This window comes from Equus przewalskii, chromosome 6 (genome assembly GCF_037783145.1).
Source record: "Equus przewalskii isolate Varuska chromosome 6, EquPr2, whole genome shotgun sequence".
Classification (NCBI taxonomy): domain Eukaryota; kingdom Metazoa; phylum Chordata; class Mammalia; order Perissodactyla; family Equidae; genus Equus; species Equus przewalskii.
Window position 1 is genome coordinate 59,952,062 of NC_091836.1, and position 27,901 is coordinate 59,979,962.

Consider the following 27,901-nt stretch of genomic DNA (forward strand, 5'->3'; position numbering starts at 1 on the left):
AAACAGTGTAAAATAAGCTGATGCAGAGATTTTTCTGCAAACAAATAAGGACAATTTCCAGAGAAGCTTCTAGTATTTCATACATTTAAATCCTTTAAGATCTATGGCTGGAGAATTGATATGATAATTATGACTCTGGTGAACTTAAGTGCTGATCTTCAGAGAATACTTACTTTAAAATCATAAACTCTTGAAGCCTGGGATTTTGAGCTGGAAGAGATCTTGGAATACACACAGCCTAACCTCTTAATTTTAGAGATAAGGACATAGGCCGGAGAGGTTAAAGCCACATGGTATGTTGTTAGTAGGGTCCAGAAGGGAAGCCAAATCTCCAGGCTTCTTTTTCTTTTTTTAAAGATTGGCACCTGAACTAACATCTGTTGTCAATCTTTGTTTTGTTTCTTCTTCTCCTCCCTGAAGCCCCCCCAGTACATCGTTGTATATTCTAGTTGTGGTAGTTGTAGGTCGTTCTGGTTCTGCTATGCACGAGGCTGCCTCCGCATGGCTTGACGAGAGGTGCTAGATCTGTGCCCAGGACCCTAACGGCAAAACCCTGGGCAGCCAAAGCGGAGTGCGGGAACCCAGCCACTCGGCTACGGGGCTGGCCGCTCTCCTAGCTTCTAATGCAGTGTCCTTTAATAAATAAGAAGTAGTAATTTGGATATTACCTTTTCCATTATCTTATTTTCACAATAGGCAAAGTGGATATTTTTATCCTTTCCAGTTTTATAGATGAAAAACCTGAGATTTGGATTTGAATAGAACTGCTCATTTCACGTAACTCATAAAACCAGGACTAGATTCTGGGCCTCCTGACCCCTGGCCCAGGGCTTTTTTATTACATCATGCTGCCTATGATGTTCAGTATAAAAAGCAGGAAATAAACTAATATATTTTTGAAAGAGAATCAGCAGCTGACACTAATCTGGTTCATCTTTGAATTCTTCACAGCGATATGCTATGTACATAATGGTCACTGTAAATATTTGGAATATGAAATGAATACATGAATGAATGAATGAATAACTGAATAAACAAGGGATGGAACAAGATTATGTTTCATTTTTACCAGGCGTTCCATTCTCGAAGCTTATGGTTAATCAAGATTCTTCTGTATTAGAAAAGGAGTAGGGGATTAAAAACCCCAGTCAGTAGTAAAGAGGACATTTTGTAATTACTGTGCTTTGAATTCTAAAGCAGAGGAATGAAGACAAATGTAAACTCTTTCAATATGTCTCTCTTATCCTGTATGGCCCTCTCTGGATGTGGCACGATGGCGGGATGAGGTGAAGGGAGAACTTCCTACTGAGACAACAGGAAACAGAGGTTACATCCCTTCTTCCAAGGTGGAAACTGAGACAGTGACCCAGACAGCCTTGAGCAGCCTTGTCCAATAGAAATATAATGAGAGCCACATATTTCATTTAAAATTTTCTAATAACCACACCAAAAAAAGAAAGAAAGAGAAACAGATGAAATTAATTTTAATGTTATATTTTATTTAATTCAGTACATCCAAAATAGTACCTTTTCAACAAGTAATCAATACAAAAATTATTGATGAGGTATTTCACTTTTTTTGTGGTGCCTATTGTACACTTACAGTACATCTCAATCCAGACTAGTCACATTTCTAGTGCTCAATAGCCACATGTGGCTAGTGGCTACCATTTTGGATTGCACAGGCCTAGTCACACAGGACACAGTGATCTGTAAAGAGAAGGTGACAGTGATTACAGCACAGAGGAAGTAGTGTCCTAAGGAATACTTGAGGAAATTACCCTGCTTTAGTTCAACTGCACGGTCAGACCACTGCAGCTTGAAGGGAGATTCCATCGCATCTTGGGGAAGTCAGCCCCAAAGTTTTGATAACCTTCTGGGAAGATATTTGACTGTGCAACCCTAGGCAAGTAACTTAACCTTCATATAACTCGGTTTCTCATCTGTCATCACTTAGAGCTGCTCAGATGATTACATGAAATAGGTAAAAGCATTTAGTCAATACTTGGCAGGTAGGAAACACTCAATAAGTAGCAGCTGCAATAATCTACTAGAATCTCACCTTACCACACAAACTTCAAGCCCATTTTGGATTTTTAAAAAAAAGGTAGTAGGGCTCCCTATAGATCACTCTCTTCTCTTCTAGGACAAGCACAAAGAGGCTCTTAGGTAAGGTGAATTTCAAAAAAACAAAGTGAAACAGAGGCCAGCCCAGTGGTTTAGTGGTTAAGTTCATGTGGTCTGCTTTGGTGGCCCAGGGTTCGCAGGTTTGGATCCCAGGCACAGACCTATGCACTGTTCATCAAACCACACTGTGGCAGGTGTCACACACATGAAATAGAGGAAGATTGGCACAGATGTTAGCTCAGGGCCAATCATCCTCACAAAAAAAATTTAAAAACAATAGAAAAATAAAAAATACCAAAGTAAAACAAACAAAAAAGGCCATGAGTTATGCTATAACTAGCTGCCTTCTACTAAAGGGAATCTCATATTAATAAAACAAGATGGTCTTCCACTTTCTTTATTGCAGTAAAAGATACATAGCATAAAATTTACCATTTTAACCTTTTTTAAATGTACAGTTCTGTGGCATTAAGTATGTTCATATTGTTCTGCAACCATCACCATCATCCATCTCCAGAACTTTTTCAACATCCCACAGTGAAATTCTGTCCCCAGTAACTCCACATTACCCTCTTCCCTCAGCCCCTGGTAACCACTATTCAATTTTCTTCTCTTTGTATTTGACTATTCTATGGAGGTCTTCTACTTTTTGAAGTAATATTTGTTCTTTCTTTAAACATTAAAGTGAGAACATTTGTTCGGAAACACTGATAGAGGAAACCTAGAGATTTTTTAAAAGAATAATTAATGTTGGAATGCATGTTGATATGCACAGATGAAAGGCATTGAAGTAATAAATTGTGATTATTACGCATACATATCTGAGGGAGATGATTGCTAAAAAAGTTTTTCTTTACTTTTCTGAAGGAATTCTGTATGAAAATATATACACATGAATATAAATTGACATGTCTGCATAAGATCATTGCTCATGAAGGGTATAAAAAATGATGCCACAATCTTCATGAATATCAGAAATCTCTCTGGTATAGTAGATCGTTGGGTTCCAACCTTGACTTTGTTGCTAGTTTGCCATTTGGCCAGGGCTTAGGCCCTGATCCTCTCAAGTCCCTCCTATCTTCATCTGTAAAATGCAGATACTAATAGCTGCCCTTCCTACATCATAGGCTTGACGTGAAGATCAAACAAGATAATCAAAGGGAAAAAGCTTTGAAAAATACAAAGCCCTGTAGAAATGCGAGGCATTATTAAAGACTATGGAGAGATTGCTAACACAATTTGATCCAAGGCCAAAGTTTTGTTCTTCCAAAAGTTAAAAAGATATTCAGTATTTACAAACTATTTAGAAAACCAAATTCCTGCTTTGGTGACCCAGTACCATGACTGAATTGTGTTCTAAATGCTGTATATTTGATATCTAGTGCTATAAGTCATCTAACCACATTACCACATGACATGTAACTGTACAGCATTTCAGCAATATCTTCCATTTTTGGTGGGTAAGAAGTTGTAAATCCACATAGCTTAAAGACAAAGTCATGTCTTCACAAGGAAGTTTTGTTTTACTTTTCCATGGTGGCAACAGTGCTGCTCTCTGCAACATGTCTGCTATGAGACCTGCCTGCCAATGCAATTGAACAAGCATTTATTGAGTGCCTATGGCATATAAGTCATTGGGGGTAGAGATGGGGTTGGGCAAAGGATAGAGGTGGTGAGAAGAAATACAAAGAGGAAAAAGGGGTCCCCGAATTGGGTGAGCTTTAAAACTAGTGGGAAGTGACATATCCTGTGACGACTAACTATAAAAACAGAATGAAATCAACGCCAAGAAAAGGCTTGAGGAATACGCCATGGGAGGTGGAGGGGTGAGAAGGAGTAATTCAATCTAAGAGGGCGGAATCTCATGACATTTGTCCTGGGACTTGATGCATGAGAAAGATTCCTTGGGTCAGAAATAGAGAAGATATTTCAAACCTGAAGGAACCACACCTAGCCTATCCTACTAATAAATATTTACCTACTAACTAGCTGATAAAACTAAACAAGTTGGCAGCATGCCTGTGACTCTACAAAGTCACAGCTGGGTGGTGTTAAGAGTTAGATCCCAAATTCTCATTTGAAAGCACTAGGCTTATGGCAGTCCACCGTTCCAGGAGGAGAGCTCAGAGAGCAGTCATACACTAACCCTGCAAACAACACTCCATTCTATTTCAGTTCCATTGAGTTGCAAAAATTTTGTCTTTGTTTGGACAGAGGTTCCAAATTTAAATAACTTCTGCCCAGCTAGAAAACTCATTCAAGCCCATGCTCCACCTGCAGGTTTCTAAGCTCACTTCTGCTGTCCTAGTCAGTTTTCACAGATGTGGCACCAGCCTTAACACTTAGGTTTAGTTTTTTCTGGGGTTACACTTCCGCCTTCCGATGCATTACTGTTAGATTACTTTTCCCTTTCCAAGAAGTAAAAGATCTCTCTTTTAACTATGATCATACTATTAGCTGACATTTACTGAGAACTTACCTTGGGCAGGCAATGTGCTATGTGTATTACAGCATCTCCCTTACATGGGGCAGGTCATATTACTATCTCTACTTTATAGAAGAGGAAGAGAGGCCTGAGGAGGTTAAGTGACAAGTCCTAAGTCACGCAGCTGGTCCAGTGGTGGAGTCCAGTGGTGGAGTCAGGACATGCATCAAAGTCTGTACATTCGACTACTGCACTGCACTATCCCTGCCCTGGTGCCTTTCCCTTCAATATCAACAGAGAATTCTGTGAAATTTAAGTGTCACTTATATGTAAACCATTTCGAAGAGTGGCAATCTACTATTGGTTAAGAGGAACAAGCGACTGCTGAGATGAAATGGTGATGTTAACGAAGATTCATTCAGTACTCTCTATGTGCAAGGCCCTCTGCTAAACACAAGTGCTTCCTCATTTTAACCTTCACAGTAGCCTTAGAAGGAGCATTATTATCATCTCTTTAACAAAAGAGCAAACTGAGGCACAGAGAGGTTAAGTAACTGGCCTCAGGTCCTGCTAGAAAGTGGTGGGGCCAGGATTTGAACCTTGGCCATCTGACCTCAGAGCTCTAACTTCTGAACTCTGAGCCATACTCTGTCCAACTCTTTGGACAAGTTGAGGGCCCCCAGCAAGGCCCTGCCTCAAAATTTCTCCCCCACCTACCTGCCCCAGTGCCTGCAGTGAGAATCCTTGGACCCGCCCTAGCTGTTAAGAGTTGCTGTTTGTTTCCTGGGGAGGAGTGATGCTGGGAGTAGTGAGCTTTGAGTTTCTTCAAAGCCCCGTGCCAGGTGATGCAAGGCACCCACAGCTGAGCAAGATCCAGTGCCTGTCATCCAGGTTGGAAAGGGGCAGGAAGCAGATAACCAAGCCAGGCACAGTCAACACTGAAGGCGAGGTATGAAAAGCAAATGAGGTCATGCCACTCTTCTGCTTAAAATCATCCACCAGCAGCTGTCACTAATAGGATAGAGCCCACTTCCCCTAGCAGGGCATGCATGGCTACTCCTTTTGCATCTGTCTACCCACCTCCTTAGCTTCCTCTTTACCTCCCTATCACACAGACTGTGCAACAGCCACAACACATGATAGGCATTTCCATGTCTTCACCTGCCTCTCTGCACCCACTGTACTCTCCCACTTCCATCTGACCTAAGTTATAGTGCTCCTTCAAGACTTACCTTGTTGCATCTGTATTTAAGCTTTTATTGCCCTCCTCTCCCAGTGTGTGTGACTCTTAACACTTTGTACACCTATTATAGCAGTTATTGCCCTGAATTGAAATTACTTACAAATTTGTCTCTTCAAAGGCAAGGCGAGTGGCTTAATTCTCTTTTGCATCCCTAGTGCTCACCCACTACAGGGACACCCTAGACTCAAAGCTTGGGTGAAAGCTGGAATACATGCATTAACACGGTACAAGGATTCCTAGGCTAGGTTAGCAGGCCCGCACCCAGCACTGAATGAGGCCCTTGGGGATCAGCATTTGGAATATCTTTAGATCAAACGAAGGAAGACCTGGGCCACCCTCAGTTGGATGGACAACACTAACTAGGGAGATGATGAGGAAGGAGAATACCTTAAGGTTCACCAATTTCGGACGTTTGCCTTGGCTGGCCCATCATGGGTAACTTTTTCTAATTGGCAATGATATACTATTGTATTTATAGGCGTGCCTGCCTCCCCACTGGCCAGCGCCTTCCAGCAGTGTACCAGTCCTCACTGCACACCCACAGGGCGGCTCAGACCGTGCACATCGCAGTCACCATTTAGCCAGGCCTTATTGTCTGTGATACTTTTAAAGCGTCACCTCACTTAATCCTTTCCACAGCCTAGGAGGTATTTTCACCTATTTTACGTGCGAGGAAACTGGCGCCCACAGCGGTTAAAGCATCTTGCTCCGCTCACGCGGCTCCACGCCACTCGGCAGCCCTTCCCCCGCGCGGCGGCTGACCCACTGTCTGAGCGGAGGGGCTCCTTACTCTTGGGCTCCGAGGCCCCCTAACGCGCAGTAGTCTGCATTCTTTATCTGCACAGAAGAAAAGTTGTCTCCGGGCAAGGTACACTTGAGAAGGAGGCCAGGAGTGGGGAGCCAAGGGGGAGAGACAAGACAGGAGAGGGCGGGGAGTGCTGAAGCCCACGGGCTCCGGGGGCGGGCGGGGAGCGGGCGCAGCGCCATTGGCCCGCGCTCCGGGGGGCGGCCCCTGCGCCCCGCCCGCCGCCGGCTGGGGAGCCTGCGCTCGCCGCCCCGCGCTGACAGCGGCCGGCGACACCTGGGCCGTCAGGCGAGCGAGCAGGGCAGAGCCGCCAGCGCCCCGCGCGGGGAGGGGAGGCTCGCAGCGGCCAGTCCCGAGGAAGGTAACGCGCTGCGCTGGGGGTTGCGGGCTTTGCACCCAGCGACCTGGGTCTGCAGGCAAGAGGACGCGGGAGGCGGGGAGACGCGCTCCGGCTGCGACTCAGGCAGAGCGCCCGGGTTCTGGTCTCTACTTCTCTGCCCGTTCTCTGTGTTACCTCGGGCAACTTTCTTTCCCTCTCTGGGTCTCTATTTCCTCTTCTGTTAAATAAGGGAGTTGGTGTTGAATGATGCTTTTTAATCTTCTGAGATCTAAAACGTGAACTGCGTTTTGGCACCCAGTAAGCTCCTTTCCTCAATTTCCCACCCACTTAAGAGACGGCTCCGCTGCCCAGGGGGCCGAGCCTCCAGGAAGCGAAGTGCCCGGGTCGGCAAGGGTTCTGCTGGGCTGCCGCGTTTCCTAGGGCTTTTGAGGACTGACTCTGGGCTTGGGGCTGGCTGCTGGGCGGGTCCTGGCTGCGGAGTAACTGCCTCCAGATGGCTCAGGTGAAATAAGGTATGGCGTTAGGACCTATCTACATGTGGGGCGTTGGGAAGCGGGAGTTGCGGGCTGATGATTTCTACGTGGAAAATAAGCAGATTTGTTTTGGAATTCTCTTCCTACACCCAGACTTCATCCCGCAGTGAGTTATAAATCACAGGAATGGGATTTATCATCTTTCAAACTGGAAAACCAGCTGCTTCAGTGGCTAAGACATAGGGCTCCACCAGTATGTAGGAAGTGGGCTTCTCTCTTTCACCCATCCTGCTTCCTCCCCCTTCCCTTCCTCTCTCCTCCCTTTATAAGTCCCCTTTGACTTTGAGGGGCTCTACTTCCTGTCTTAATGATAAGTCCTTAGTTTCATTTAGTGCTGGTTTGTGACCAGCAGCCTCGAGGGCTTTGGGCTCTGGGTTGAGATGGAAGCCTAGATAAGAACAGACTATGAATCATACTGACAGCCTCCTGACCCACACAGCCTGGCAGGGATGTGCAGAGGAAGCCCAGTGGGGCTTCAGACAGACAGACAAACACTGGAAGATGGGATGAATTCAAACTGCTGTCCAGCTTCCTGTCCCTTTCTTGGCAGCCATTCCCAGCGAGGGAGCGGTGGCCCCAGCTGTCTGTTGGATGGAGCAGCCAAACAGAGGAGGATGGTTGAAAGGAGCCGAAAACATTGATGGGTTTCTCTGGAAGGTCCCCAGCAGTTCCCTCCCCTCCCCTCAGTAGTTATTCTGTCCCTTAGTGTGGTGTCCAGGTGAAATCAGATTCCAGGACCGGAAAGAGCAGTGGGGAAGGGAGCAGGGCAGTGGCAATATTGACTGTCTTATTGGGCACTTATGGGCCAGACACTCTTCTTTGCATATAATATGTCCTTAATTCTCACAAAGCCACATGAGGGATGGTATACTGTCATTTACCCCATTTTACAAATAAGAAACTGAGGCTCAGAAAGATTGCTTCCCTTAGTCACACAGCTAGTAAGTGGCATAGCTGGGATTCAAATCCAGTCTTTATGGTTCTAGAACCTGTGTTCTTTACACTTTTTTGGTGCTCTTTGACTAAGGGCAAGCTGGAATAGTAACAGCAAAAATGACTATTATTGAGTGCTCACCAGGTGCCAGACACTGTTCAAAGCGTTTTAGAGGTGTTCTGTCATTTATGGTGCAGGAGTTTCGGTCATGCTGGTGGGAGTTGGTGACTGCCTTAGCTTCTCTCAAGCAGCAGTCCTGTTGCAGAGCCCCTGCCTCATCCCGCCCAGCTGCTAGTGAGTGGGTGGGGCAGGGGCCCTGTTTGCCTTATCCTAGAGGTGGTTTGAGGTCTAATGAAAGATAGATTGTCCACATCTGATCCGTTAGACCTGACCGTTGGCTTGTGAATGATCCCACTGTCTCCTAAGAGGCCTTTCTCAGGCTTTGCTCAATAAACATTTGTGGAATGAATGAATTGGCACCTTGTGTGGAGTGGTCTGCTGTCCTGCAGAAATGTGAGGCAGTCCAGGGCCCTCTAGGGCCCACCAGGGCTCCACCATCCTCAGAGCCCAGGACACCAGGCCAGGCAGTTCTGCCCCTGGGGCAAGGGAGACAGGGAGAACTACGTGCCTGTGGGCCCCAGATTTCCCTGGTAATATATTTGCTGCCACCTGTTTTATAAAGAATTTTTAAAGATATAGTAGATAAAGAAAAATTTGACTTTTAAAAAAAGTAACAGGAAAGGTAACTTATTATTAATGAGGTTGCTGCTCTTTCAAAAAGGAGGGAAAATAAGCTGGTACTATTTGCCTTAGGGCTTCCCAAACTTCTCCCTAGAAAAGTCCCCAGTAGCAAAGAAGACTGACTGACAAGTGCTCCTGGGGGTGGGCACAGTTCAGATTGGCCCCAGCACGCTTGAAAATTGTTTTAACGATTTGTGCAATTTTTCATTTGATTTCATATGTTGAATTTGGTTTAAATACATCTAAAAAAGCTTTTCCCCCCAAAATATTTGTGTAAAATTGATGTCCTGGCATATTGTTTTACATTCTTGGGGGCTGAGAGTACCCAAATGGGGACAAGGGCAGAGGTTCTGGTCTGGAGGCTTGGTGTACTGTTAGCATTTTGTATTCATTGGCTCACGGTAATAGAGCTTCCCTGCCCCCTGTGGAGATAATCTCTTTGCCCATTCTTCAGAATGAAGAATATGTTTTAAAAATAGAAGTAATTTTTATTGTTTTCTACTCCCCCTGCCAGTTTTATTGAGATGTAATTGACATATAATGTTGTGTAAGTCTAAGGTGTACGTGGTGATTTGATACATGTATGTATTGCTACTATCTTTTTTGTAGCGAGAACATTTAAGATTTACTCTTAGCAACTTTCAAGTATGTAATACGGTATTGTTTACTATAGTCACCATGCTGTATATTAGATCCTCAGAACTTAGTCATCTTATACCTGAAGTTTGTACCCTTTGACCAACATCTCCCTGTTTCCCCCACACCCTAGCCCCTGGCAGCCACCATTCTACTCTCTGTTTCTATGAATTCAGGTTTTTTTAGATTCTACATATAAGTGAGATTATTGTGTGCTTTCTTATTACCAAAGTTATAAATATTCGTTGTAGAAAAATATAAAATACAAAGTAACATAAATAATAATAATAAAATCGATACATCTATAGTCAGAAATAATAATGCAAAACTTGGCATGTAGCCTTCCAAATCTTTTGCTCTGTGTCCGTATGAGTAAATTTTTTGAAAAAAGGAACAAATGAATACAACCCTTACTTTTGATTGAATTATTGTCAGAGCTAAGAGCCATCTCAGACTGTTTTTGAAAGAATGTAGAGAATAAATTATGAATGATTAAAAACATCGTAAAGGTTAATCCTGTTTGTGAACCCCAAAGTTCACCCCCCATAATTCCTGTGTGTCGTTGAGTTTCCAGCAGAGAGAAGTGCCTGTCGTGGGGGCTGCTGCTGAAGTTGTAGGGTCAAGCTGTGCTCCTTGTTAAATGACTCGAGTGTCTTAAATGCCTCAAATGTAACAGAAAAGGTAGCTCTTCAGTGTTGTTGAAGTGCAAATGTGAGCAGGAAATTCTGAAGCTAAGTTGCACAGTGAGGAGGAGAGAGCCTTAGACAAAGTCATTGCTCCAACCTTGCCTTTGTGTGACGGGTGCTTCACTGACCCAGTTTTCCCTTCCGTAAATTGGGGACAGTGACACCTACTCTGCTTTCCCCTACCAGAGCCACTATGACGATCAAGTGTCAGGTGTTATTGTTTGTTACTTGAATTGTATGTAGGGTGTATGCTTTAAAAAAATATTTAAATGTAGAAAGATCAAAAGCATTGTCAGTCTTTATAAAATGCTGGTATCTAACTCTTGGGCTTAACATTAGCAGGATTTAATTATGATGCAAATGCTCTGTTGGATCCCTACTCTAAGTTTTCGTCAAAGAATATAGGATTCCTTGATGGCTGGTATCTCTTTGATCTACATCATGATCCTGGACAGAAGAAGAGGATAGAAATTAGTCCCATTTCACAGAATAAAAGCAGGCTCACCATTCAAGGGAGCTGTTCATTTGCACCCCCTGTCCTAGAACTCCTGAGGGCCGGCTCTTGTTGCCTTAAGCAAGATGGAGGCGTGCAAGGAGGAAGCAATGAGAGCAACTGGAACGATGGTGTACCCATGGTGGCCTGGCTGAGTACCAGCAGCCACTGCCTCCAGGGCTGCTTACAGGCATGCACCTGGCTCCTGGCAGCTCTGGGGAGAGGAATGGGCCCTGCATTGGAGGCAGGTGGCTCAGCTACTACTCCTGCCCCAAAGACCAGCAGCACAATCTGAGTTTGTCATATCCTCTCCCTGAGCCTTGGTTCTTTATCTATAAAGTGAGGGAGTTGGACAAGATGAGATTCCTTCTAGTCTTAAAAATCTATGATTCTGGGTTATTTTCCTTTCACATCTGTCAAAGAGAAGTTTGGTACAGAATTACCACATCAGATGAATTAGGTGTCAGAAAACGTTCTTACTTCCTGTTGCTTTGAGCTTTCAGTGTCCCCACATGATTTTCAAAGGGTCTCCTCAGTTGACTGCCCTCATGCAGAACATATGATCTGTTGAACATTGAGGGCAGAGTTGTTTCCACTCATCTATTTGTTACTGTTAATCTAGAAGCTCCTCAGATTGTTGGGAGGGGAGACCTGCTTTCAGGCGACTTTTGGGAAGGTAGGTTGACAGAAGTAAAATGAAAGCAGGTTATTTATGGTAAAAGACATGTGTGTCACTAAGTACTCACCTCTTAAATCACTAAATACAATATTTTTCCTTAGTGCCCACTGGGAACTTGGTCCTGTGCTAAGGACTTTTGCAGGATGTGAGAGAAGAACACTCTTGGGGGGTGGTTTCAGCAGAGGGAGACACAGAAGGAGGGTGGGAGAGGGAGAGAGGAGAGGAGCCAGATGTGGTTGGAATGCAACGGAGATAAAAAGACCAAATTGGGAAAAGACTGAGCCCCCAAGAGCTTGGACTGTCTGATTTAATTCTGCATCCACATTGCTTGGCACTGAATGGGAACTTAATAAAGTATTTTTAATTAATTAATTAATGGACAAATGAAAGAATGAATGAATCACTCTTCTGAAATGAGGTCTTTGCTGAAATGTGGTGCAGTGACCCTCAGATGATAGAAATGATGTCTCTACGTATGTGAAGTACTTGGGACCTACAAAAACACTTTCCTATGTCTTACCCTGCATAATGATGATAGAGGTAAAAGCAGGCCAAAATAAAAGCATTTCCTAATGTCATACTTTCTAGACACTGGACAGCTACTACTAGAAATAGATTTGATTTATTCTTAGATAAGTCATCTTTCTATAAATGCTCCAATAAATATTTGGGGGTATAAGACCTAGTAAACAGTTTTGCAAATTTGCATTCCAAGTTAGAGGGAGAAAGAAAGGCATTGCTTAACTTCTGGATCAATAGATATTTCTTTTTCCCCTTGCAGAAGCATTATTTTACTGTAAGTCTTGACGGCACTGACACCATTAGCTTCTGATTAGACAGATGTTTTGTGCTGCCATTACTCATGGCCACAGGCGCCTGGGCTCTCCTGCCGCTGGCTGAGTCAGTTGATTAAAACACAGGGCTGTGAGGCTGAGGGCATGGGCTGGATCCCAGGCCAAGCCAAGTCACTCCCACCCATTCTGCCCGCAATCTGCATTGGGAGGAAAACTGAACTGTGGCATGTTAGATTCTTCACCACTGCTGGTTTTAGACTAGTCATTTGAGTTTTAGAAGTGCAGGGTCTGGATTTTAACTTTAATTCTTTGATTCTTTTTAGAATGGATTCTAGGGTTGTTTCATGTCTGCCATCTTGGGGCATGTTTAGGGAGTACATCCGGAGATCTTTGCTGCCCCCAAGTCTGCAACTATCGCCATGGCATATCCTTTCCTCAGGGTGTTAGACCCGCCTCACAAGGTTGTTCAGAGGATTAGATGAGGTCATATATTTAATGAGAACTGGCAAGAACAGATTGAGATGCTGTTGCTGAGTGGTTGGCCAAAGATTCATCAGCCCAGGACTCACCACCTCATACCTATCTGGTACCATTGGTGATTTAACTACAGTTTCTATATGACACATCTTCAAGGTAACTTGTGACTAGTTGAAACCACAGGCATTCAGTCTGAAAATACTATGAATCTACTGCAAGGATGGCACCTGGGGGTAGTAATTGGTTATGTAAGATTCATCTTTCTCAATTTGGAGGTATTTTTATCTGATCTGGTATGTCTTTTGTTGCTAATATAACATGTTGTAATCTATCTGGGTGCTTCACACTGCTTTTTTCAACCCTGTGAGGCAAGTGAATGCTGCTGATGATATCTGACATTTGTTGAGTGGTTACTATGTATCGCACACTGTTCTAAACACTGTATCTACTTCAATTTATTTGCTCCTCACAGTCTATTACTGATACTGTTTTTGGTATTGTTATTTTTCCCATTTGATGTTGAGGAAGCTAAAGCACAGATAAGTTAAATAAGTTGCCCAAGATGACACAGCTAGTAAGAGGAAGATGAGGGATTTGAACCCAGGAAGTCTGACTCCAGAGCCCATATTTTGGATCATGAGAGGATGATCTTTCCAAGAAAAACGTTCCTCTCATTTGTCTATGAAGTATGAGAAAGTCTCATTCACACACTGAGTATCTCTCTGTGCCCTAGTAGCATTTCACTCGATTGTTCAGAGGAGGAGGAAGCTGAAAACACTTCTAGATGCAGAATGAGGATGTGTAACTTGGCAAGTGTTTTGACCACACATGATAATACTTGAAAATGGGCTTGTTGCATGAGATTCAGGAAATTTTATTACCTAGAGAGAGTAATTATTAATTACGTTTCGGTATTGCTGGGAATTTCTGGCGATGACCCTGGACCACAAAGTGCTGAGTCAGCAACTTAGCGCCCTGTTTCAGTATCAATACTGCCCTGTAATATAGTAACTGAAGTTTGTGTCTTAGGAAGTCAAGTAATAGTTCTGTTTACATTAGGTAAATCACACTATTTATGGTCCTTTACTTAGAAGAGCAAAATTGTATCTTTCTTTTCCACTCCTTTTAGCGTTGCTGCGAATAATAACTGGAACATCATAAAAAGAATGCCTAGCATCTATTGAGTATATACTGTGTGTCAGTCTCTTGTTAGGTCATTGTTCATCTAATTGGAAGGACTGCTCTCCAAACTAGATGATAATTATGCATTTTACCAATGAGGAAATGGAAGCACAGAGAAGTTAAGTAGTACTTTGCCCCGGGTCACACAGTAAATGATAAAACAAACATTTGAACTCTGGTTACTTGCCTTGACTCAAAAGCCTGTGCTGTTTCCACTACCCAGTACTGCCTCTTTTGGGGGGTTCTTCAGAGGAAAGATGTTATAGTCACATTTACTGAATCCTATGTTGAGACATATTGTTTGCAAGAGTCTCATAACAGATTATTATATTTAAACTGGGACTTTTCCAAAAACCTGGGACATTTCTGTTACCATAGAGATAGTAATGATAGACTTCACATAAGTCTTTCAGGAAAAAAATCTAGTTCCCCCAGCACACCATGGCCTGAGGAGTCAGCTGCTTCCTGCCGCGGTTAGGAAGCAGGACTGCTGGTGGCCACGTGGCCAAGTGGTTAAGTTTGCGCGCTCTGCTTCTGTGGCCCAGGGTTTTGTGGGTTCGGATCCTGGGTGGGGACATGGCATCCCTCATCAAGCCATGCTGAGGTGGCGTCCCACATGCCACAACCAGAAGGACCTACAACTGGAATATACAACTATGTACTGGGGGACAGTGGGGAAAAGAAGAAGAAGAAGAAGAAGAAGAAGAAGAAAAACGTTTGGCAAGATTGGCAACAGGTGTTAGCTTAGGGCCAATCTTTAAAAAAAAAAAAAAGGAAAAGCAAGACTGCCTGGGACTAGAGTAACTGAAATATGACTCTAGAGAACGGGAAAGTCATCTCTTCTTTATGCTTTATTTCTAGAAGACCCCAATTACATCTTCTTTTGGGATATCACTACTTAATAAATGTGAGGGACTATATTGAAGAACTTGAGTAAAAGCAAAATTGGTCTTCATGTTGTGCATGATGTGGGGATTTATTAAAATTAAAGAATTCTTTATGGCCAGTTGCCCTACTCAGACCACTTAAATATGAGACTGTTTTACTCTGTTTTATAGCACACACCCTTGAGTCTTTCTGAAATAGCATCATGCCACCTCTGTGCAGATGCAATCACTATGCTCGTGCTAGAATCCTAGGGACACTTTGCCGTCCGATGGTTAGTAGCAGGTGGTTGTGAGATGCAGAAGTCAGAAGCCAGAATTTTATGCAGCACAATGGCTGAAAAGGTGATGGGGGAGGGGCTATAGCAAAGAAGGTGTTTCTGGCTCGTGTCCATGGGCAAGTGTGAGTCTGGAAGCCCATGATTCCTATAGAGGCCACTTTGTAGTGGAATAAACTTGGCTTTGGAGTCAGACAATCTTGAGTTTAAACCTTGGATCCACTTACTAGTAGTGTAATTGAGCAAGTAACTTAACCACTCTGAGTCTCAGTTTCCTCTTCTGAAAAAATTCCTGTCATTCTCTCTCTCTCACAATGTGGCTCTAAGGAATAAATAAGATAATGAATATATTAAAGTGCCTAACATTGTGCCTTGCACGGAGTAGCTGTTCAATAAACGTGAGTTCCCTTCTCTGTCTCTTCTCTTACCTCTCTCTCCTTCTCTTCCTCTTGGCTTCCTTTGTTAAGTCTTGAGAGTTCCCACAGGACAAGCCTTGCCGTTATCCAACTGCACATCACCAAGTCACCTAATTTTACAGATGGTTCAGTTTCCACCTATAGAAAATGGGGGTTGCTGATGTTAGCCCCACTATTTTATTGGATTTTCATCTAATCGTTAGGTTGACAACCAGATTCTGGGGGTTAAAAAACAAACAAGAAAATGCCTGTAATAAGGGCAACAATGGCAAAATAATAGTTACAATACAATGTAGTAAGTGTTCTAGTAGAATATGTACAGCTTATCGTGAGATTGCAGAGAGAACAACTGCCTGGGAGAGTTGGAGGGTGTCCGATGAGGTAGAACCATGGCCCGGTGGGGGTTTGCTAGGTTGAGAACGGGGTGGGGTCGAGAGAAGAGATTGAGGGACTTTCGCGTTCAGTGGTGTGGGGACAGGAAGGGCGTGGGATACTAAGGGAGCAGGAAGAGACCAGCTGAGTTGGCACTTAGGGCAGATAAGTTATGACTGGAGGTGCTGCTCATGTGGTGGGCTGAAGCCCAAAGGTGAAACCAGGCTGAAAACGTGCCCTTCACCTTGGAGGCTGCAAGGAATTAATGGAAGAATCTCAATATTGTGAGTGAAATAACTAGATTTTTCTTTAGGATGGTAACACTGCTCAAAGTATGGAAGATGGACTTGAGGTTGGTTGAAGGCACATGTGTTTGGACTTGTGGGTACAGACAAGATAATGTATTTTAAAGCTTTTTATAAAATATACTTGTAGAGATGGTGCTGCTATTTAATTCAAGATTTCTACAGGAAGATATATATGTGTAGGAAAATGGTGACTCCATATACTAATTTATGGACTGGACCACTTGGAGCCAAATTATTCCAAAAAGATAAATATGCCCTGCTTTGGAGCTAAACATATTTGCCACTTTTCAATAAAGGGCCCAGGTCTGCTTTGGTCAAAATGATTGAGACCTGGACTCAGAAAAAATGTTTAAGGCCCTTTTTCATATCTCCAGAATTGAGTTTTACCATTCTAGGGATAGTTGACACCTAGCGCACACTAAATTTGGTTGGTGCTCTGTAGAAGTTTTTGTGCTCAGCGTGTGCTGCTGTGGTTAGCAGTCTCTGAGTTTCCTGGGGGGAGGAGTAGGGAGGCTTGGGCTGCAAAACTATCATTCATTTGCAAATTGCAAGAAACTAGGTGGCCCTTTTCCCCAGGCAGTCAGGGTCAGACACAAGTACCTGCAAGTGTGTGTTTGTGTGTTTCTAGGTCCGTGTTTATGTTTTGCTGAGTGTTGTCTGCTTTATTCAGACCAGAGGGAAAACCTGACATATACCCGGAGTTCCCTGGAGAGAGCCACTAGGGAGATTAGCCTTGGTTACTAGAGGCGCCTGGATATGGAGAAGATCACTTGCTTCCCCTGGTGAACTGGGTAGTGGCTGGGAGCCGAGGGTGTGGGGGAGACTTGGCTCTGCTCGTCAGATTCTGCCAGGGACAGCTGTGACCCTCCCATGGAGCTGAGCACAGGTGTGTTTGCCTGGTGTGTGAGGAAGTGAGGATGGAGTGACTGTGCTTGCTTTTTTCCTTCTCTGGTAGCCTTTCCCCAGGCCGAGCGGTCAGGAACTGAAAGCAATCTTGGGCTGGCATACAGTGCACAGGGAGCGAGATATATGCTTTAAACTCCTGGAGGCATCTCACCGTGGGCTTTGGAAACTGTTCTCCTTCACGTGCCAAGCCCCTGGTCCTTCTCACAGGTTAATCAAGCCTAGATGAATCCTTTGATGGATTCGGGTTTGGTCTCTTTCTTTGGAGACCAAAGGCACCTAACAGATGAACTGTGGGTGGGAATGGTCAGGTCTTTGAAGGATGTGTTTGTGTGCTTCACTACCTGTAGGTACAATGACCAAGTGTTTAGTTTAATATTTGAGTACAGTATGATTTGTGATTGGTTGATCTTTGGTGAAATTTGTTGCCACTCTTTTAGAACTATTATTAAACAGTGAACATTTGTTGATAAAAGGGGCAGTGTGCTCTAGTGGGGAGAATATCAGACTTAGAGACAAGAGTTTGTTCATTCAACAAATACTTACTGAGTGTTTACTATGTTTGTTATGTGCCAGAAATTGTTTTTGGCTCAGAGACCGGGGGAGAAGACAGACCTCTGCAATTACCATGCAGTCTGATGTTAATAGTCAGATATGAGCATAGACGAGGGAGGTGGGGTGGTGAGAGGGAAGGGAGATCAAGTGCCAAGGGCTTCCTGCAAGAGGTGACACTTTAGAGGAGATTTGAAGGATCAACAGAGATCAGGAAGTTAAGAAGGGCAGGAAATAGTGTGGTGGGCGCAGATTCATGTTCGTCTTCAAGGCTGGCAGGAGCTGAGGCCAGAGAGGTAAGCAGCAGGCTGATCATAGAGAGCTTTATACATCTCACTAAGGAACCTGGGCTTTTAAAAAATCCTGCTTTATGTTCTGCACTGTGTGAAAATTGGGCAACTATTTTCTCTCTGAGCCTCAGTTTCCTTATGAGCAATAAGAAGATGATAATGATTGTCTGGCTTTATCTCATGGCATTGTAGTGAGACTCAAGATAATAGTAGCTAACGATTATTGAACACTTACATGAGTTAACTCATTTAATCCTCACCACAACTTTATGAGATAGGTATTATTATTAAGCGCATTTTACAGATGAGAAAACAGAGGCAGAGAGGTTAAGTAACTTGTCTCAGATCATAAAACTAATAAGTGGTAGAGTCAGGATTTGAACCGAGATAGTCTGTCTAGAGAGAACTTCTCAGTGTGTGTGTGTGTGTGTGTGTTTGTGTGTTTGTTTATGTGTGCCAAGCTCAAGAGCTGAGTAGTTCTTTGGGCTCAAGGCAAAAGAAATGCATAGCTGTGGACTTGTCGTGTATAGTGTTTGGCGTCTCCAAGATGCCTGTTACCAATGGGTCTGTGTATCTGGGGAAAAATACTGTGCTTCCTGGTGGATACCAGGCAGGTAAGCTTCTGACAGTGGAGAGGCTCTCTCCTCCTCAAGAGGGACAACAGGGACCTGGAAATGGTTAATTCTGGAATGAAATGAACCATCTGCCTCTGACAGGGAGGTTTTTCTGTTCACACACCTGATACTGGAAACAGGCCTCCAACACCTGCACACCAGTGTCTGTTTGGAAGGGTCCTGGGAGTTCTGCCACTATCCACCGTGGCTGGCTGAGGAAGTCAGCCGCTTTGCACAGTCGTCTCTGTTCTGTGGATTGTGAAGAGCTGCTCCCCGTCTCTGCCCACTGAGGGAGAAGAGGCAGGCAGCTGCTCCTTGCAGTCACTGACTCCTCAGTCGCTGTCGCCATTGTTCGTACACCCTCTCTCTACAACCATCACTTCTTTTGAAGAATGGCTCCCCTCTTTATCTCGCTTTCTCTCCTCTCAGCCTCCAGAACTTTATCTCACCTTCTCCCTCACACAGTTCCTGCCCCACCCTCTCTTTGATTGGCAAAAGTCACTGGTGAATGCCGGTTGCCAAGTCTCTTGCCTTCTTCTCTGCCCCCGTCTGTCTCTACTCCGAGCAGCAGCCAGCTAGGTTGACAACTCCCTCTTTCCTGAAATTCTTTCCCCAGCTTTGTGACACACTACTTTTCTGATTTTCCAACCTAACTGCTCTTTCTCTTTTCACTTGACAGGTACAATCTCATCAGCTTTCTTCTCTGTGCTTTCTTCCTACATTCTTTCCCTAGCAACTTCAACCACCCCCGCTGCTATAGCTGAGCTTCTAAGCTGGCGATGACTTCCATATTTACAGTTCCAGCCACAGCCTCTCTCTGGAGCACTCGTTCCTCATCTCCGTTGGAGTTCTAGACGTGTACACTGAATGTTCTGCCACACTACTAGTTTTTAACCTTTAACCTGGCTGTCCTTTCAGGCATTCCTGGCTCAGTGCACTAATCCCCCAGTTAACTCAGTTTCAAAACTTTGAGTCTTTGATTCGTGCATCTCCCAAGGAGCATTGTTACTGCTTCCTTCCCAATGTTGTTCCTAAATGACTTTTTTTTTTGAGGAAGATTAGCCCTGAGCTAACTGCTGCCAATCCTTCTCTTTTATTTTTGCTGAGGAAGACTGGCCCTGAGCCAACATCCATGCCCATCTTCCTCCACTTTGTATGTGGGACACCTGCCACAGCATAGCCTGTCAAGCGGCGCCATGTTGGCACCGGGGATCTGAACTGGCGAACCCTGGGCCGCCGAAGCAGAACATGCGCACTTAACCACTGTGCCACCGGGCCGGCCCCCCCAAGTGACTTTTATATTCCACTACCTCTGCCACTTACAGCTTTCTTTGGCTTTGTGGGGTCTATTGTGAAAGTCCTGGCCCTTTGCTTGTAGAGACTCCCCTCCATGCTAAAGTGGCATGATTTAAAAAAGCAAAAAAATAAAACACGCATACACACAGTCTCCCCCTCACTCACTGCATGAAAGACAATCTCCTTAATCTGACATTCGAGACCTTCAATGATCTGATCTTAGCCTCTGTTTTATATTCTTATTTTCCACTATCTTTTTCTATGAATCTTGTCCTGCAATCAACCCATATTCCCTTTCCCTATAGGAGCCTCTGTGCTTTGTTCATGTAGCTTCCTGCCTGTGCCTGGACTGATACTTTTATTCCACTTGTTGAGCGATTCCCGCCCTGTTGCTTACCCTCAAATCCTACCTGTCCTTAAAACTGAAGCTGTATGGTAATTCTTACCCAAATCTTCCTGGGTCATCGCAGCAGGAAGTTTCCTCTCCCTTCTCTAACTAGCTTAGTGTTTGGCCTGTACCTCTTTTATGGCCGTCACTGCATACCATCTTGTGTTATCGCTCTTTATGTCCTCATCTTATCTTCCCTATTGGTCTGAAAGTTCTTAGAGGGCAGGGACTGAGGGACTTATTATTTCCTTAATGCTCGGAGAGCAGCAGGCTGGCACAGTACAAATGTGCTGAGTGAATATATTTTGAAGCACTGAGTTATTAACTATCTTTTTTTTTTTTCCCTTAACAATTTCAGGGGCTGGCCTGGTGGCGTCTGCAGTTAAATTCGCACATTCCACTTCAGTGGCCTGGGGTTCGCCAATTTGGATCCTGGGTGTGGACCTATGCACTGCTTGTCGAGCCATGCTGTGGCAGGTGTTTCACATATAAAGTAGAGGAAGATGGGCATGGATGTTAGCTCAGGGCCAGTCTTCCTCAGCAAAAAGAGGAGGATTGGTGGCAGATGTTAGCTAAGGGCTAATCTTCCTAAAAAAAAAAGCGAATTTCAATACATTAATTGGCTATAAGAATTCAGTGGTCACAGGCCAGCCCCGTGGTCAAGTGGTTAAGTTCATATGCCCCACTTCGGTAGCCCAGGGTTTCACTGGTTTGGATCCTGGGCACTGACATGGCACCGCTCATCAAGCCATGCTGAGGCAGCATCACACACAGCACAACCAGAAGGACCTACAACTAGAATATACAAGTATGTACTGGGGGGCTTTGGGGAGAAGAAGACAAGAAGGAGAAAAGAAGATTGGCAACAGATGTTAGCTCAGGTGCCAATCTTTAAAAAAAATAAAAAAGCTGTGTGACCTTGGCCAACTTACTTAACATCACTTAGCCTTGGTTTCTTTATATATTAAAAAAAAAAGGAATTCAGTGGTCAACAGGCAGTTATTAATTAGATATTTGGTTTTTGTTCCATGTGTCCAGAAAAGAATTAATATAGCAAGCCTGAGACTACTTATCCTTGGAAAGGCCTGCTTGCAAGGTTGGTCCTTGACTAGCATCTGGGAAGCTGGATTTCAGAAAGTTCCTACCATTCTAAATGATGAGAGTGGCTCACTGTACCTAAACCATTTGTGCAAATGATGTAGTTTATACTGAGTACCTGCTTTCCTTCAGGGAGTCTGGAATTTGGGTACATGCCAGGCAGAGGGTGTCTCCATGACCCGTCCCCAGTAAAAACCCTGGGCACTGAATCTCTAATGGTTGCTAACATTTCAAACATGTCGTCACAACTTATGTGTTGTGTGTGACTCCACTGGGAGAGGATTATTGGGAGCTCTTGCCTGATTTTCCCCAGACTTCACCCCATCTTTCTTTTTTCTTTGCTGATTTTGGTTTTTATCCTTTCTCTGTAATAAATCATAGCTGTGAGAATGATTATATGTGTTCTATGAGTCCTCGCAGTGAACCATCAAAAACCTGGGGCTGGTCTTGGGGATCCCCTCAATACACCATGAAATGCTACAAATGCAGAGCCATTTAGCCAATTTTTTTTTTTTTTTTTTAGCTGAGACTTCAGAGATTAATTAAAGACTCAGGTCATTGATCCTTACATAAGTGAGGAGCCCAATTCTTAAGACGGTATGTATCTGGGCATGCGAACAGATATGGTGCTCTACAGGATAAAGCTGAAGCCTTTGTGATTTCCCACTATAAAATTTGGGCTGAAAGAGCTATTGGAGAAGGTTTGGTGGATTTTTCATAACATCTCATGTCAGAGTCCTAAAAACATCAGTTTTCAGAACTAGTCTTTTAGAAAGATTAGGGGCAATATTTGCCTGGGATCCATTCTCATTATTCCTTTAAATCAGGATTGAGTTCCTTAGGACATTTTTCCTGCCTGACAATAAGGGGTGGGCAGGGCATCCGTCTTGTTGAGTTTCTATGGTGTCAGACTTCAGCTAGGTGTTTAACATGCATCACTTCCTTTAATCCTCACCAAGGTCCTCAAAGGTAGGAGTTTAAAGCCGTATAACACAGATAAGGAAAATGAAACTTAGAGAAGTTAAATATTTGCCCAGAGTCACACAGCTGTTAAGTGGTAGCCCTGGAATTCAAGGCCAGGTCTGACACCCAAGTCAGGGCTCTTTTTTTTTCACTGTGAGGTCTGAACACAGTGGTGTGACTTCATAAAATAATGACTATTATGTCAGCTCTTTCACACCTGGCTAAATCTTACCTGGGCCTCAGTAAACGTGAAACTTTGAGAAGTTTTAGCTTTTGATACCTAGCTGGAAGTTTTAGAGGAGGAGGAGCTTTCCTTGGCAATGATGGCTTCTGTGCGCGCTCTGTGCTCTGTATTTCCTTTCCTGGGCCCTGTGGGTCTCCTCGCAGGGCAGGCATCCCAGCTCTATTCACATCGCTCAGCAGAGTGCTGTGGTCCAGGGGAGCTGTGGTGTGGGGTGTGGGAGGCAGGGCAGGAATGGTCTGCTCTGTCCTTTTTGTCAATTTCAAAGCAGGGTTGCCTGAAGTCTTCCTTCCTGACAGATTTTGGGCAAAAATTTATCTGGGAATAATCCATTTTATTAAATTTGAAAGTAAATGAGGTTTTTTTTTTTGAAAAATAGAATGATCGGGAGGAAAATAGAAATGGACGATTCGGGATGCCCTCTTCTATTCTTGTTAGTTTCATCCTGGGAAATGTTTTTATATAACATTTCTTTTAAATGATCCTCACACTTCAGTGAGGAAGCAAGGCCTTGGGCTCCAGAGGGTACAGGAGAAAGTGCTGGCTGTGGGCAGAGAAATTCAGCACCTGGTACAGTGCCCGGCACACATTAGGTACGCAATTAGTGTTAGGTGAATGAATGTGACTGGATGTAAGCTTCTTGCCTCTTTTGCTGCCCAAAGGGCAGAGTGACTTGGGCCCTAGTTCCCATCAGTGTGCTCTGGTTGAGGAAGGGAGAATTCAGTTTTTTAGATCAGATGTTGAACGCGAGGCGAGGCCATTATCATTTCAGAGAAGGAAATGCCAATCGCTTCTCCGTGGCAGGACACGATTTTATTTGGGAGGCTGAGAATAGCTTTAGCGGTGCTAGTAATAATCGCAGCTAATACTCAGGTGGTGTTTACTCTGCTAGACTAAGTGCTTTACACATACAAACTCACCTAATCCTCACGTCGTACTTTTAAGTGATATTTTCCCAGTGGGGAAGCTGAAATACAAAGAGGCTAAGTAGCTTGCTCAAGGTCACATACTAAGTGGTAATTCTGAAATGTAAATATGGATACCAAAAAGCAGTCATTGAACCTCTCCTTAGGGATATAAGGGAGAGGAACCTAGGCATTTTTCTCCTGATGTGTTTTATTGCGGTAAAATACACGTACTATAAAATTTATCATCTTAACCTTTTCTACATGTACACTGGCGTGAAACATGTTCACAGTGTTGTGCAACCATCACCACCATCTACCTCCATAACTCTTGTCACCTTATAAAACTGAAACTCTACACCCGTTAAACAATAATTCCCCATTCCATTCTACCCCAAGCCCCTGGCACCCACTGTTCTACTTTCTGTCTCTATGATTTAACTACTCTAAGTACCTCATATAAGTGGAATCATACGGTATTTCTCTTTTGGTGACTGGCTTATTTCCGTTAGCATCACATCCTCCAGGTTTGTCCATGTTGTAGCATTTGTCAAAATTTTCTTTCTTTCTTTTTTTTTGAGGAAGATTAGCCCTGAGCTAACATCTACCACCATCTTCCTCTTTTTGCTGAGGAAGATTGGCCCTGAGCTAACATCCGTGCCCATCTTTTCTTTTGTATGTGGGATGCCTGCCACAGCATGGCTTGATAAGTGGTGTGTAGGTCCGCACCTGGGATCTGAACCAGAAAACCCCCAGCCTCCAAGGTGGAATGCATGAACTTAACCGCTGCGCCACCAGGCCAGCCCCCAAATTTTCTTTCTTTTTAAGGCTCAGTAATATTCCATTGTATGCATTTACCACATTTTACTTATCCGTTCATCCATCAGTGGACACTAGGGTTGCTTCTATGTTTTAGCTATTATGAATAATGCGGCTATGAATGTGGTTGTATAAATCTCTTCAAGACCCTGCTTTCAATTCTTTTGGGTAGATACTCACAAGTGGACGTGCTGGATCATATGGTATTTCTATTTTTAATTTTTTGAGGAACTGCCACACTGTTTTCCACAGGGGCTGTACCATTTTAGACTCCTGTCAACAGTGCACAAGGCTTCCAATTTCTCACATCCTTGTCAACACTTGTTATTTTCTGTTTTTTTGATAGTAGCCACTCTAATGAGCATGAGGCGGTATCTCATTGTACTTGTGATTTGCATTTCTCTAATGATTAGTGATGTTGAATATGTTTTCATGTGCTTATTGGTCATTTGTATATCTTCTTTGGAGAAATGTCTATTCAAGTCTTTTGCCCCTTTTTAAATTGAGTTGTTTTTTTGGTGTTGAGTTTTAGGAGTTCTCTACATCTTTTGGATATTAATTCCTTATTAATGATATATGATATTCAAATATTTTATCCCCTTCTGTGAGTTGCCTTTTTACTCTCTTGGTAGTGTATGTTGATGCACAAAATTTTTGAGTTTTCATGAATTCCAGTTTGTCTATTTTTTTCTTTTGTTTCCTTTGCCTTTGGTGTCATAGTCAAGAAATCATTGCCAATTGCAATGTCATGAAGTTTTACCCTATGTTTTCTTCTAAGAGTTTATATTTTTGGGTCTTACATTTGGGTCTTTGATCCATTTTGAGTTAATTTTTGTATATGGTATTAGGTAAGAGTACAACTTCATTCTTTTGCATGTGGATATCCAGTTTTCCCAGTGTTATTTGTTGAAAATACTGTCCTGTCTCTATTGAATTGCCTTGGCACCCCTGTCAAAAATCATTTGAGGGAACATAGGCGTTTTTAAATGCCACATAGTTCTTGGTATTTCTTAGTTTTATTTATTAAAAGGAAAGTGCAGATGAAGGGTTCTACTTTCCATGAATTCCTGGAGCAATTTCTGGAAATTCTGCTTTTTTTTTTCTTTAAAACTTCTATGTAAGCCTCAAACAATTATTTAAACTTTTATCCTAAAGAAATGTGAATTCATGTTTGAGTCTTCTTGTACTTTTCCCCTTAACATACTGCATATTTTTTCTCCCTCCAAATACCAGGCAAATAGTAGAAATCAAGCCCACATAATCAGAAAAGACTTTATAAACTCAAGTTCCCTCATTGGGGGACCGGTTCATGGAGAGACATGACGCCCAGTTGGCAATTTGGATTCTTTTGAGTTCTGTGATATGAAAGTCTATCTGTGACCTTGAATAAGTGGGAGTCTTTATTGCTTGTTCTGTTGTCCTTTAGAGTTCAAATCCGCACTTTTGAGTCATCAGAGCATGGGGATTGGGGCTCTGTGAGCTCTTTTCTCTAATGAGTTGCATAGCATCATTAATTGAAGATGGCAAAGCATTAGCTTCTCATTTTGACACGTTGCCAGTTGTGCTGGACTAGTTTTTCAGACCACATAGTTATATTTAATTAAATATTTTGCAGGGTTCATATTTGCATTGAGGGAGCATACTGATTAAAACAATGTGGAAATGCAATTGCTTGCCAGATTCCAGCCACAGATTCTCCAGCCTTTTTTTGGTAATAGGATTTTTCATTTGTGCAGAACTAAATAATGTGACAGCTGTGAGGCTTTAACCATGGAAATGGCTATTTATTTGCCTGTTGGAGCAATTTCCATGACAGAGAGTGTTGAGAGCATGCCCTTGATTTTTAAGGACAGGTTTATAAAACATCAGTTATGAGATATATCAGCTTATGTTTCATGGATGTTATAAAAATTTGAGTTGGCTGAAACTTTTCTCCATGTCCGTCTCCTGGAGAAGGTTTACAATTCAAAGACCCTGAAGAGAAAATAGAAAACTTTTCATTTGTAAAACATAGAATTTGATCAATGACAGTTCTCCAATTGCTTCCTTCCTTCTAAGTATTTGTATTTGGTAATGAAGAAGATGCAATAAAAGCTCTGAAACTAAGAATCTGGGTGGCATGGCGGAGCAGTTTATTAACAAACAATTTCCTTTTATGATACTTCTCTTGTAAAATTATTTTGAGTCTTTAGTTTATTGTTTCCAAAAGGTACTTGTTTGAAGAGGAAAAAAAAATCCTTCTGGAGACTTTAAGGTACTTAAAGTGACACATTTCATAGGAGCCCCTTTCAGAGATGATTTGCATTAAATAGACTAGAAAGTTAAGCTACAGGTTAAGAGAGAAATGAGCACCCCGACTTGGAATAGAGCCCAGAAAGCCAGAGGACATTTGGCTGTCAGCTGCCTCCACTGCCCTGTCAGATAGCCCATTCTGAACTATCCCAGAAGGGTGGATTTGAGGGAGCTCTTTTGGTAGAGCTCAGGGTCACCCCTAATGTGAAGACCACCCCCCACTAGAGGCTGGGTTGGTGTCATGGTTTCCCTGGTGAGTTATGTCTTTTTCAGTGATTCACAGAGTCTAATCTTCTACAGAACAGTAGGCTTTCACTGGGCAGACTATATCCCTTAACTAACCTTGTTCATCTGGCTTCCTTTGATTCCTACTGGGTACATATCCTAATTTAGCACATATATAAAAAAAATATTTTTTAATACATAATAAACTAACCCGTCCTGTAGAATTCATCAACTATGTATTGTGTGTAGGTTCGATCTCAGCTGGACCATCAGCATGTCAAGGTTATTAATCCCTTTCTCTTGTAGCTTTTGTATTCCTATAACAGCTGGTAGAATTCCCAGGGAATGAGGTTGAGAGTTATGGGTCTTTCTCTGTTTCAAGAAGTGAGAAAGCAAAAAACTATTTGCAGCATGTATTCCCTTTCTTATCAGCTCAAAGTTGAGGCGTATGACCCCACATGGGTCACTCTCAATGTCTTGCTAACCACACTTCATCTAGGACTTTGATTTAGGCCAGAGGAGAGGGAGTGAAGTGGCTCCTCATAAGAGTCTTCAAGTATGTGTTTGAAGAGCTATTGTGGGCGTGTTGGAAAACAGCTGTTTGCTCTGTTCACAGTGGACAATGCAAAAGGGAACAGATGGCAACTTAGATGGTAAAAACTTTGATGATAAAGGGCTGGTCAATCTTTAGAAGAGGAAAGACGTGTAGAGGTCATCTGTCCCACTCTTTGTTCTACAGGCGAGAAAACTGAGCTGGTTGAATGATAATTCCAGGCTCACAAAGCTAATAAGTAGCATAGGCAGGGGTTGAATCAGTGTCTCCAGGCTTGCAATTTGGTGTTTTCCCGTAATCCTCTACTCGCAATCCTAATCATTGCGAAAGTTGTGACTAGATGCTCAAGTGTTCTACCCAGCAAAGCTGAGGGCTCTTCCTTTCTGGGGTTTGTTTGTTTCTTTTTTTT

The 27,901-nt window shown here is 43.2% G+C and overlaps 1 protein-coding gene across 22 annotated transcripts in view; it reads left to right on the top strand.

The window, feature by feature from the left end:
• The first annotated feature begins 6,790 nt into the window (after window positions 1-6,790).
• The window catches only part of SYTL2 (synaptotagmin like 2), a 107,737-nt gene continuing 86,626 nt past the window's right edge, over window positions 6,791-27,901 (top strand). For 5 of the 22 annotated variants that reach the window (XM_070625621.1, XM_070625627.1, XM_070625623.1 and 2 more), the window contains exon 1: window positions 6,803-6,961. The gene's annotated coding sequence lies outside the window, so the exon portion shown is untranslated. Of the gene's footprint in view, window positions 6,962-27,901 lie in introns of all 22 variants that reach the window. The other 17 variants (XM_070625635.1, XM_070625625.1, XM_070625628.1 and 14 more) reach the window with 7 other exon arrangements.